Here is a 13,288-nt window from a genome sequence, read left to right on the forward strand (position 1 = left end):
AAATTTGCTCTGAAACTGGATTTGTTGCCCAACATTAGATGCTCTTCTGTACATTGGTTCAATAAATACTTAGAGATGTGCACATATTTTGGCCTTGGTGTCATACATCTGATTAGAAACTGTGCCTAATTCAATCCTTGCCTCACGCCCCAAAATAAAAAACAAAACAAAAATGGCCGATAGGCAAGCAAAACACATTTTTATTTGCACATTCTCGGTCTGGTTTTATTTTAACTAAAGCACAGATTTTATGTTGGTGCAACATGCAAGGGATCCTTTCTGCTGTTATCAGCAATGATAGAAAGAAAAGGCCCATAATGAAGTTTATTTAACTCCTCAGGCAGAGATAAGAGATAAACAGTTACCAGCTGTATCCCACAAGACCGCAAGTGAGGTTTCACAGTTTTGCTGTCTCTCTTTCCACTGTTACGTTTGTTTCTCTGGAAAATCATCTCTGTACTTTGAGTTGGTTTGAAGTTTTGGTTGTGCTGTTACATTTTTTTATCGACATTATTAAAGCAAGCAGGGAAGATCGGGCTCTCACGCTAACCATTTTTTCAATGGGAAATACTCCAAATGATCATCAAATGTTAACACCATTCTCTGCATAGATGGGATAGCAAAAAAATAATAATAATAATTGGGTTATAATTTAGTACCGCCCACATGTCTGTGATACCTGCTTCGGATCATTTGTACGAATTCGATAGAAGGATCACGTCAAAGTGGGAGTACTGGAATCGCTCTAAAATTGATTATTTAAAACAAAACAGCGGACTTGGTGTTCAGCTTGAAGGCATGAGTTCTTGAGACTTTTTCTTGTAACCCGTTATAATAGATACAGTGGAAACACTGTTTGGAATTTTTTAACTTAACTTTCCGAGAAGCCTAAAAATAATGGGCAAAGTTTGACGCCATGCTTCACAGATTATATGGTGTAGGCACAAAAAAGAAAGCCTCACAATTTAGCAGCATCCATCTGTCTGGGATGCCTGCTTTTGTCGGGGCTCATAAGGATGAACTCCATAGTTAGTGTTTGTCAAGTACAAGCCCAGCAATTCACCCGAAAGGGCTGCTTGAAACCAAAATTAGCTATTTTTTGTGAAATTTCCGGCAGACGTCATTGAAACTCATTTGTGCGTCCCGTTATGGGTGGATCATGAAATTTATGGGCCGCTTTATTTTGTACTTTCTCTTTCTTGCTACCCAAGGTATGCTGTTATTATGAACATGTGCATTCAAATTCGACATTGTCCCTGGAGGTTCCATGTCAGGAGCTGGCATATCATCCTATCTGTTGGTTTAGGACCTAAACCAAAACTTTAGGTAAGGTGTGGCCAATTCATACCCGCTTCACCCTTCGGATCCTACTCTCTTCTAGCTCACTCTCAGTTTAGGAATGACTAAGTCTTCTGCAACATCTTGTTTGTCATTCTAATATTTGTGAGATGTGTTGCTGTAACTGTTTCCCTCAAGGCCTTGATGTTTTTCAGAACAAAGAAGGCTGGAAACAGGTTTGAGGTCTGATTTATTCTAGATTTATTATTGATTCATATTAATTATTGAAATTACTGTTGGCTATTTTTCCTCTAAAAATCAATCATTTTTTGAGGGTTTCAATATGCCCAAGATCCCATCGGTTTTTGCGTTTAAGTATGTTTCTGAGTGGAGATGTATCAAATTGTAATGTTAATAAAATATTTGTGAACATGTCAAACATGAATTTCAGTCCATTCACATTTTTTGGTTGTGCATGGATAATAGCTACAAGCAGTAGATTTTGGGATACGGTTTGCGCATTAGTCGTTACTTTTGGTTTTCTGCCCTGTATTTGTTTGTTTATTTGTTTATTATTCATTTCTCTCTTTCTATCTTTCTTTTTTATTTATTTCTATCTTTATTTACTTATTTTACAATGTGCTGAAAAGCCCCTTCAACACCAGGACTGTTTTGAAAGGTCCCTTTGCCGCTCATGCCGCTGCGTCTGTAACCCAGGTCCAGGAAATTATATTTGACCCTGAATGTCTGCTGTGACAGAGAAAATTGAAGCTTCAGTTACTAATTGGCACTCGCAAAACAGAATGTATTCTAACCGCTTTATTTTGTGCGAAATGAGGGCGGTTTCCCATCTGGAATACAAACATCCATTGTTGTTTGAATTGGTGTGATCAAGGTAAACAACAAATTCCTCACGACGTCTTAGGATGGGTTACCATGGAATAATTATATTCATATAATTATATTCACTGTATATATATATATATAGTATATAAAAAAAATTAATAGAATACTGATGATAATCCGGCCTCCGGAGTATACATGTTATTGTGGAAAACGCCCAGAGGTCAGAGGATTGATTACATTTTCCGGTATCTCTTCTCGACCTAATTAAAGATCTAAGGGATTGCCGTTCCCTGGTGGGGAGAACGTTCCACTGTTTCATCCCAATGCTGTGTCATCCCGCTTCGCACTAGTCAACCACAAGATGAGGGAACAGAGGATCCATTGTCTTGACATTTTTACTCCAGGGTTCTCCCTACTGGCAACGAATGTAAATACCGTATTTGCCGGTGTATTGGTCGACCTTTTTCGGTCCAAAATCGACCGAAAAAAATCGACCTCGACTTATACACCGAGTCATAAAATTTAACTTCGTATTCATCGCTTCAAATGTAATGGTAACCAAGGCCGTTTCTCATGCATCTCATTGTGCGTGGGTGTGCGTCCGTCAGGCTCATCAAACAGCGAGAAACTGAATCATTATAAAGCGTTCGTTGCATTAACACGCATCCTCAGCAACAATTTCAAATATTCTCACCTCAATAACGGACATCGAAAGCCAGGTAGCGACGATGACTGCAAGGGGGAAGTACTGGGTATTGAGCGAATGTGCGAGTCATCGCGCGTCAAGCAACGACAATAACTACCGGTACGTAAACATTCAATCGCCATGTCTAAATGAATGTCGTTGGCACTTAGAAAATATTCGCCAAACTTGGCCAGACTTCCAGGGGAAGAGGCCGAATTTTCACTTGTTCTGGCCGACCGGAGGAACCAGCCGAGGCGAACACTTTACGGCGGTTGAGTCGTTGGCACTTAGAAAATATTCGCCAAACTTGGCCGGACTTCCAGGGGAAGAGGCCGAATTTTCACTTGTGGTGGCCGACACGGGGAACCAGCCGAGGCGGACACTTTACGACGGTTGAGTCGTTGGCACTTAGAAAATATTCGCCAAACTTTGCCGGACTTCCAGGGGAAGAGGACGAATTTTCACTTGTGGTGGCCGACATGGGGAACCAGCCGAGGCGGACACTTTACGGCGGTTGAGTCGTTGGCACTTAGAAAATATTCGCCAAACTTGGCCAGACTTCCAGGGGAAGAGGCCGAATTTTCACTTGTTCTGGCCGACATGGGGAACCAGCCGAGGTGGACTCTTTATGGTGCAAGAGCCGTTGGCACTTAGAAAATTTGAACCGGGCGGCGTGCGCGAGTGCGCGGCCCGCTGGAAGTCGAATGAGGCTCCGCGATTTCATCCGCGGTGCTTATAAAGTGCCGATCCGCTCGGCGGGAGCTATTTTCGGCCACTTGGCGCGTGCGCACGGCCTCCCGGATGTGCCGGGCGGCGTGCGCGAGCTCGCCGGCCGCTGGAAGTCGAATGAGGCTCCGCGATTTCATCCGCGGTGCTCATAAAGTGCCGATCCGCTCGGCGGAAGCTATTTTCGGCCACTTGGCGCGTGCGCACGGCCTCCCGGATGTGCCGGGCGGCGTGCGCGAGCTCGCCGGCCGCTGGAAGTCGAATGAGGCTCCGCGATCTCCTCCGCGGTGCTTATAAAGAGCCGATCCGCTCGGCGGGAGCTATTTCCGGCCACTGCGCATGCGCACGGCCTCCCGGAATTTGAACACATTTCGTCAATAAATTCCGCATATTTCTGATTGAATTTTGAAGTTTAATATAATGCAACAATTGAGCTCGACTTATACAAAGGATATATCATAAAATCGTAAATTTCCGTCGAATTTTAGGGGGTCGACTTATACACCGAGTCGACTTATACACCGGCAAATACGGTAACTCTAAATATGAGGACGTAACAATATATCCAAAAGCCAAAGTGTAGGGATGTGTCAATAGTTCAAAAAATTTCAAAAAAAGAAAATACAAACACCAGCAGTAATTTCTCCTGACTATTCAAAGACTGTCAAATAAGCTAAAGTAGAAATGCAATAAATCAAGTCTAGAAATAGGTGGCATGGTGAGTCACTGGTTAGCACGTCTGCCTCACAGTTCAGAGGCGCAGGGTTCAATTAAACTTCAGCCTTCCTGTGTTGAATTTGCATATTCTCCCCATGCCAGCGAGGGTTTGCTTCGGGTTCTCCGGTTTCCTCCCACATCCCAAAAACATGTATGATGGGCTGATTGAACACTCCAAGTTGTGCGTAGGTGTGATTCTGCGCGTGAATGACGACTGCCTGCGCTCTGACTCATCACTCTTTGTTTTATTTAACTGGAATACTATAAGTTTGGCCCTTGTGACTAACATCTCAGCAGTCTGAATGTGACTTCACCATAAAGATTTCAGTTTCAATTTATCCACCACAAGATGGCATGCAGTGTTATTTCATCTCTGTGTGGAACAGAAGTCATCTCGTTTGGACCTGTCAAAATTGACAGAGGGGAGGGAATTAGCATCGGGCCTCATTCTCCACTAATAAAACAGATGGCGTTCGCCACTCGATATGATTCTCCGACAGGTGCCAATCAGACGAAGTCGATGACGGAACATGGACGTTACGCGCTTCATTACACTGCCTCATTACGCTGGCAAAGGCGAGGACTCCCATTCATTTGAATTCAAATCAATATTTCTCTCTTTCTGCGAGCTGAGCGAAAACTGTGATCCAAACATGGATGCAATGATTTAATTAAATTTGGGGAGGCGGCAGGGTGGTAGAAAAAACAGTTTCCTTCGCAAACGGCTGCATGTTGTCTTGTCATTATCAGAAGTCAGCAGGGAAGAGAGGTGTCCAGGTCCTGATTGGCTGCTTGGGCCGCCAGAGCAAAACAATTCAATTGAAGAGCGCAGATTGGTTATTTGTCTCAATCGCCCAAATAACTTCTCCAACATTCATTCTAATTAGTTTCAATTGAACAGGCTGTGTTCTGGGAAGCGCGGCGAGCCTTGGTCAGTGCTCAGAAGATCGTCAGAGCTGATTGGATTACTAGGCCCTGAAGTCTATTCAATTGAAACGTCTCCAGTGTATTCAAACACACTCGGCGAGGTGAAAAATGACCTCAGAACACTGCGCCCGAGCCATTAGGCGACCGCCACCGCAAAGCTGCACAAAAAACGTCTCGGAATGCGTCAGGGTTTGATGGGGTTTGAATGACAAACAGCCTCAACTTATTGGCGGGACTTCAGATTGACAACTCAGGGCAACTCGAAATTCAAAACGTTACAAAAAAGAAAAGAACCAAAATGGCTGTCTGGTAGTTGTCATGGTAAAACAGGCTTAACGTCATCAAGATGAGCAATTTAAGTGGCAAACAATAAATAGAGAAAATACAGTATAATACTTAACTATATTTACAATGTCATATGTAGTTACTGAATAGGTCTAATACTAATTGCATGTCTTCCTTAAAACTAAGTCCTTACAGCTTTGGGGAGCTTTGCTTGCTTCAGCTCTGTTTGATTTCACTTTCATGCCTACATGGCAGCTTTCTCGTGTTAAGTCAAGCATCTTGACAGACAAACTGCTTCTTAAGGACGCCCGTCTTTCACCAGTGACAGATGGCAGAATGAGGTGCTTGTCAACCCGGTCCCCTATTAAATCATCGTCACTACTACCTGCTTTCTGCACAAAGAAAGAGTCCGCTTTCAAAGATCTGTTCCAAGAACACTTTTAAAAAAAGGAGAAACTCAATTCTATCAGAAATCAATTATATCATCCCACTCACATGGGTGTGTAAATGATTTCACAGTGTCACAATCTCGACACTCAAAGCGATGTCCTTCAGCGACCTGCAATAAGTATTGGATTAATTTTGAAACCCACATCAACTTCGACAAAGGCTGGAAACAGAAATGGGTTCTTACAAAGAAAGCTTGTTAAGAAATAACATTTTTGATAACATTCTACTCTTACCAAATTTCAGGTGCACCTCGAAAAACAACAATAATGGATGTTATGGAGGATCTTCAAATTGCAAAAAGCTTTTCTTAAAACTCAGAACAACGGCAGATACAAGAAATAGCTCAAGGAAAACACAATTGTTTGGTTGAAAATGTATCAGCAGTGCCTTGAGATACGAACAGTTTGGCAAATATTGAAAACAAGTTTTCGTGCCGTTTGATGCCACCCCCAATTGGACTTTACTGTTTATTAAACATGAACCCCAAAGAATGTCATATTTCCATTTCATTTGAGCTAGGTGAAACATACAACCGGAGCTGCTTTTTTGAAATTTTGTAGGGGGGCGCCACAAAGCCATTTTTTAAAAATGGCACCATAAACTAATAACATTTTAATGATTTTGCCAAACCTGATATGTTCTACGGGTTTTCTTGCATGCTTAGACCCTAAAACTTTGCTAAGGCCATTTCAGAGAGGTCAAAGGAAAATATGGCTAAGTGGGTTTTTCAGCAAATGTGCTCACTACTTGCCTTAGTCACAAAACAATGTTGGCATCAACTGAGAGTCAAATAATCTGCTATCAATTGATTCCAGTTTTTAGGGGGAAACCACAGATCAGTTGCCACCTTCGAGCCACACAAATGACTTTGCCGCCTGAGATTGACCTCGTGACAGTGGTTTGTCAGTGAGGTGATACATGCAACAGTTCTGCTTTTGTACATGTACACTTTAAGAACCCGGTTACCTGGCAGTCGAATAACCAGCCCTACGGGGTTCATCAGTGTCCAAACAGACTCCCTACTGTTGCTTTACTTCCGAGAAGAGCTTTTAAGGGACTATTCTGGCTGGTAGGTGTAGTTGGGGGAGAGGGGGGGAGGCATTCATACATGTCACACAATCAGGTGAGAAGACAAATCTGAATTATGCATAAGGTATAGTATATATTACATATAACAAGGTGAGGACAGGTCCATAAATAGATGGAAGTCTCAGATGGACGGCAGGTGAAAATGAACAGAAAGCGGTGAGATGCGAAGTAAAGGACTACAGAAGACAAGTTGTCAAAAAAAAAAAAAACAATGCTTAACTACCAGAGGATGAGATCGTTTCACGCTACACAGCAGGGGCAGGCACCGCTTCCTGCTAATTAGCACTTTTTCTCATGCATAATTCTCACTCGGTGGATTATTTACATACCCGCCGATGGCCATTAACATCAGCAGCTAAATGAAGAGACGCCGTTATAAATCCCATCAATTGGAGGGTGTTTAGAAAGCGCTAAATCTTTGGAGAAGTGTTTTTCTCTGAGCACACACTTGACGGAGCGGCATGGACTCGCACTGGGCTGGAATTTGAAGGCCTGGTTAAAGCCAACAGGATTCCTACAGAAACTATAGTGGTGGCTAGACATACAGGTGATCCAAGTTAAGAAGTGTTTGAGATTCGAGCCGTCATTTGCATATTTTTTTGCCTTGACTTGCCATGGGAAAAAAATTAAGTGTGAGCATTTTATGGTGGTGGAGAACTAAACTTACTCTACACCATGCAGCAGTTTGACAGATATTGAACAGTACTTAAAAGAGAGGAATCAAGCTGCTTAATGCTACTCCCAGTTGAACTTTACTGTCAGAACTTTACATTAAAAAGTCAATTACACGTTGCGCATTTAAATCAAAAATAGGTTTGCCTTAAGCAATGCTATCGTAATGCTAAAATAGTGGAAAAGTCTTACTATAACCGTTCATGCAATAAATATTTGAACACAAATAGTTGAGCAACACATGCAGACAATTAATATAACAATAATCTCAGGCATATAATGTTTATTCTCTGTTAAGATCAACTAACATTGTATCTTTCTATCCCACCATCTGGTGGCCAAGGCGCACACATCGGAAGAAGCCGCAAAATGTCAATTGAATTGAAGCAAAAACAGTGGCAAAATATATTTGATGTCTTAGCATTCCATTTAATTACGTCAATACTGTGTGTGTGCTATCATGTTTGTATAAAGCACAATAATAAAGTTGCAAATCGCAAAACATTACCCTCACTTTTTTTTTGCTTGGAGGCTGGAATGGAACAATGGCAAATGAAAAATGATTTGCGATATGAGTGTTTTCACAAAATTGTGTTAATTTTAATATTTTCATTGTAACTTACAGTTACCTCCTGGTTCATAATCAGACTATTATAATGCATTACAATTTTGTTTTCTTTAAATTTTTTTCTTACAGCTTGATAACACTTTGATAAAAATATTGGCATATCATGAGTTACTTAATGAGTCCCACCCCCACTGCCTGAACCTGACTGACATCCACTGAGTCCATAGGAGAAATAAATAAATCCACATTGTCAAAAGCCTCTATTGACTTGCAGTCTATCAAGCCGAGTTCATATATTGATCAACAACTTCTGAATTTGCTATTAAGCAGCGAAAGTTATCACTTGGCTTATCATCATGGAACAAGACAAACAATAGTTCACCTTTGACCAAATCCAAAAGTTAAACGTTTGCAAGAACTTAGATTGAAATTGGCTTTGCTTTTCCAATTATTTGATAACAGTCCCTTGTCAATACGTCTTTGGACAATTCAAAACAAACTTGAAGGAATCAAATGAAAACTTAGTTAAATAAGAATCCTACATTTTGAGCCACACCGGAAATAATCCTGAGGATATAGATGAAAGTAAGAATATTTGTGCTTCAAATTAATATTGCCACTCGAAGGGGTTCAAGTGTAATTTTGAGATAAGTCACATTGTTAATAAAAGATGTGATGACACAAGACCCGCCAAGCAATTATTTACTCATTACAGTAAATGTGTTAGCTGGTTGGCCTGCAGCATCTGAAGGCTAATTAATAAGGTAGTGGATTCCATCTCTTCTGACGGCGACACGTATTCCTACCGCAAGCCTGGCAACTGAGTTGGAGTGTTTTAGCAAAATATTTCAACTGAAATAAAAAACATAACCTGCTGGGGTATTTTAAGCAGTATTGGGATGGGGTGAATAATGATACCCATTTCACACCTTGGGATATACACAACTGGTGAAAATAGCTTGGTGTCATCTCCCATTGCTTACATATGTTCCACTGAGGCTCAACAGCAGATTATAGAACGACATAAGGACGAGAACACGAACAGGACGTGATTGGTCCCAGGAGGGGGAATTCCATTTACACTTACTGCAGCCATATATGTAGTATATGTATATACAGTGTATATAAATAGCCTCACAAGTAATCTTTTTCCCTAGTAACAAAGATTGCCATGGTTGTGTGCTTCATAATGTCAGACTGTCAGAATTTCCCTGCATATCCTGTAAACGCACAAAAAAAAAGAAAAAAAATAATACTGATAGAGCTAGAAGAAATCAAAGTTGAGTTCAGACCTTGGAAAGAAAATCTGTTTTAAAACAAGATGGTTTACTGGATACATGACAAACACAAGATTGTATTTTAATATATTCAACACCATTCTGGGATATTGTTTATAGCTAAAAAAAAAAAAGAACTTTGGCTGCGATTACTGCAGCCTGCAGTTTCAGTGCTTGTATACTGTACATTCATGGGCACAAGCTTCTCCCACGGTTAATTAATAATATTTCATGGCCACTTTCTCTGGGAGGCGCGGCTGCCTGCTCCTACCGTGACCAGATGTTGTTTCCTCTATGCACCCAATTGGAGGGCGGCAAATGATATCTTGTGACGTGGTCCTGTGAATGTACAGTATGTTGTTGTAAATTTTAATATAACTATAAATTAAAAAGCTCACTTGAAAGAAAGTCAGATCTTTAAAGGGACAGTAAAGCGAGCCAACATTGGCACTTACATAAGTGATAGAACTATTAAAAAATGTCAGTGCTACAATTCCCCCCTGAAAAATAATTCAGACGAGATTTAACGGAATTTTGGAACAGAAGGGCAGAGCACTTACTGACACCCACCTTTTGGGCAGAGTCTGCTTTATTTGAAACATCAGCCTGACTACGTCATGGAAGGAAGCAATCACAATTTCCCCATTGAAAATCATTGTAGACGATCGCTTAAAATGTCCAAATAAGCTGCTCATTTCTTCCTTTTAAATCAGCCATAGAGAGGCTAATCCTTGTGATATTTTGTAAGTAGAGATGTCCATGTAAATGTTGGTGCCAATTGATAGCTGTTATCAGACATTCAAGTGACAGTCTTTGCAATGATTACCAAAGGAGAAATTGTGATCTTTTCCTTCCGTGACGTCAGCAACCGAGACATGGAGGGTAGGGATGTGTGACCCTATTCCTTATTAAAAGTGGGTGTTTTTAAAAGCATTTGTTGTTTCATTATTTCTCCAAAATGAATGGATAAAATATAAAATGCTAACCTTTTTCATTTTCCTGATAAAAAAATACATAAACTGGCCTAGTTAGTGAAAAATGAACCATCCTCGCTTTAGCCGCCCTTTAAAACAGATTTGATTGTATTTCTATCAAGGTTATCACTCATCAATGGGATTTTAGGAAAATCACTTTACTTCACTTAGATCTCCTTTTACCACCTCCTGCATGAAGAGACACCTTTTTTTTTTTTTAACATTTGCTCTGGATGGACGGATTACACACGAGACAACGCAGAAACGGAAACCCCTATCTTTGGCAGACTTTCATGTTCGTGTTCCAAAACGGTCCGCTGGACAGGCTGAGGGTAAAGAACCGGATAGAGAAAATTACACGGACAGACAAAAAACCCGCTTCAATAGTCCTGAGGCTGAGCCCGTCCTTTTTTTGAACTTTGTCATCCCATGTCCATCCACAAAATGGACGTTTGTCGATCCCATCACTGGGACAGCATGCCCACCTCTGTATTTGAGGGGGGACGTTAGTTGTTTAAGGTTTATGAATGGTTGGAATGTGGACAAACAATGGTTACTTGGGTGTTACAATAGGAATGGAAAGTGTAACTGCTGTATGGCCATGTGAGGATGCTGACACGTATTAAATTACTTTAATATAGCCATATAAACTGCAGGTTGCACATTGAACCTCAACAATGTTATAAACCTGCGAGCTTCCAGGTGAGCCACCCCAGGTGCCTTTAATCCGTTCCGCATTGTTGTGGCGATAAGACTTAAAAACAAGGGGGGAAAAAAGCCCACTTCAAATGTTCTCTAGTAGAAAGACAGGTCCGCAAAACACACGAGAAACCCAATCGGCATCTCCATCAAACAATTCCACTCCTCCTGCTCGTCACACTGAGCTTTTCCCCCCTTTTGAGATGCTTGTGCGTCTTATCAGAGCGTCTCAGGCGAGCCACAAACAGCTCGAGAAAAAAGAAAAAAAAAGCTAATAAAGATGCCAATGCTGGAGAGGAAAGAAAAAAGAGGCCACATCTTGCTCTCATGTATGAAGAGGACTATAACTCCCCAGAGTGCTACCTGTGGTTTTGTGATACATTTACCATCTTTTTCCTCAAAAAGCCAGTTTGGGGGTAATTCAGACGTCAGGATTTATTTGCTGTAAGGATTCCGGACTTTGCTATAATTTTATTACTATATTTATATTTCTTCCTGGGTAGTGTGGCCTTAAAGCAAAGTTTGTTCAAATGTACAGTTAGGATTTAGTTTTCAAACTCTTGGTCAGACATATACAAAATGGAACTGGCGGAATGCTAATAATAATAATGTATATAATCATAATAGCACATAATAATGCTAATGTGGTAAGATCATAACCTGAGTAGATAAGAAGCAAAGACTGATTCATAAAGGTTTTACTGCTTGTCACGAATTCCGGTAATATTCAAGCAAAATTTTTCAAATGCCAACATGCTATAAGTTGGTACGATAAAGTACAGCAAAATAACAACCTGAGTTGTTCAGTGCGAAGGCAGATCACTAAAGGTTTAACATGTTCCCCATTGTTACATGTGCAGTACTGTATGTTAGGATCATTGGAAACTAAATTGATAGGGAACTAAAAGTTTGACTTTTATCGGAACAAACCGACTGGGACAAGATTGGCGCAATCTGTGCGCCATCGCTGTGCGTTTTAAGTTTTATTTTAGTCACATAAAGAATCACAAAATTACATGTATAGAATTCCATAACTGCCAGCGTTGCTTCCAGCTTAAGTCTATAAAGTTGTCTGCAACACAAACAAGACACGGTTCAAGAAGGCAGCTTGGCTTGGATCGAAAATAAGCATGTAGCACCCTCTTTCAGCAATTAAGGGGAACTCATTTTATTAAGTTATTCATGAGCCCAATGTGTTCACGCAAACACACATGCATACCCAGCTTTGTTTTACTCATATAAGTAAACTACTGTATACTGAAACTACTTTTGCATTTTAACACAATTTTGGACCAGAGTTGTATAATGTTCAGTCTAAAGAAGTCTTCTGAATCTATAAAGCATTTTCAGCCCACCTGTCTGGTCACCCAATTCGGCTGCCTCGGCCATATGGATCGCATACACTTTTCCAGCCTGTTTCTTGTCATGACAAACCATTATTTGATTGGAATAAGGGTTCCTAAATTGAGCTAACGGCTAGGGAAATTTCATGTGACTGTCAATTATTATGCAGTGATACCACGACTTGTTAGTTACTTGTTAGTTATTACTGTAATTGTTTTGTATTCCACTGAGTTTAATTTATTACTCTTGACTTGAAGTTTTTTTTTTTTTTTAAATATTTAGTGTTAGATTTTATTAAAGATTCCACTGTTGTTCATTGCAGCTTCAAGTGACCTATAGGTTTGTACACTGTGTTCCCAATTATTATGCAAATTATTTTTCTCTGATTTTCTTAAATAACTAATGCATATAAATGTAAGTCATCATAATTTTCACATCATCAGCAATGACAGGGCTTCACAATTGTTGCGTTCATTGACAGTTGCTGCTAGGAATTTCTTTGCAAGATGACAGAACGGCCTCGCATAGCTGCTGTTTCAAATAACCAAACCCATGAGAGTTTGTATGCCAGGTGAACAACAATGCAACAATGCAGAAATGCCAATATTTTGAGATTCATAGCTCACAGCAACACATTGTTAACAAGTATGAACTAGTTAATTCCGTGGAATTTTGTTGCATATATGTCTAAAAAAGTTTAGTTAGTGAAGATTTAAATGCCTTTCGGCCTTTAATGTTTACCAAGACATCA

General features: G+C 40.4%; 1 protein-coding gene across 1 annotated transcript in view; it reads right to left on the reverse strand.

Annotated features, from left to right (window-relative positions):
* neil3 (nei-like DNA glycosylase 3) overlaps window positions 1–13,288 on the reverse strand; it is a 72,718-nt gene that overhangs the window by 34,935 nt on the left and 24,495 nt on the right. The gene's annotated exons all lie outside the window — the stretch shown is intronic.

The sequence above is a fragment of the Syngnathus floridae genome, chromosome 1 (genome assembly GCF_059516105.1).
Source record: "Syngnathus floridae isolate MCC-2025c chromosome 1, RoL_Sflo_1.0, whole genome shotgun sequence".
In the NCBI taxonomy this organism is placed as follows: Eukaryota; Metazoa; Chordata; class Actinopteri; order Syngnathiformes; family Syngnathidae; genus Syngnathus; species Syngnathus floridae.